Genomic DNA, 229 nt, shown 5'->3' on the forward strand with positions numbered 1-229 from the left:
CATATGCTATGTGAATGCACACCGACCTTAACATCCACATGCATGTGGCACAATTAAGCACACACTTCATGGGAAAACAAACAAAAATCCACACCACCACTGATTGTGCGGGAATGGTACAAGAAATATCTCCTGTCTTGAATGATTCAACCCATAACCCCGTTATCCAACTAAAGGGAAACAATGGAGGATTATCCAACTTTAAGAAAACAATGTATCAGAGACAAAC

This window comes from Bison bison, unplaced genomic scaffold (genome assembly GCF_000754665.1).
Source record: "Bison bison bison isolate TAMUID 2011002044 unplaced genomic scaffold, Bison_UMD1.0 scf7180017864388, whole genome shotgun sequence".
In the NCBI taxonomy this organism is placed as follows: Eukaryota; Metazoa; Chordata; class Mammalia; order Artiodactyla; family Bovidae; genus Bison; species Bison bison.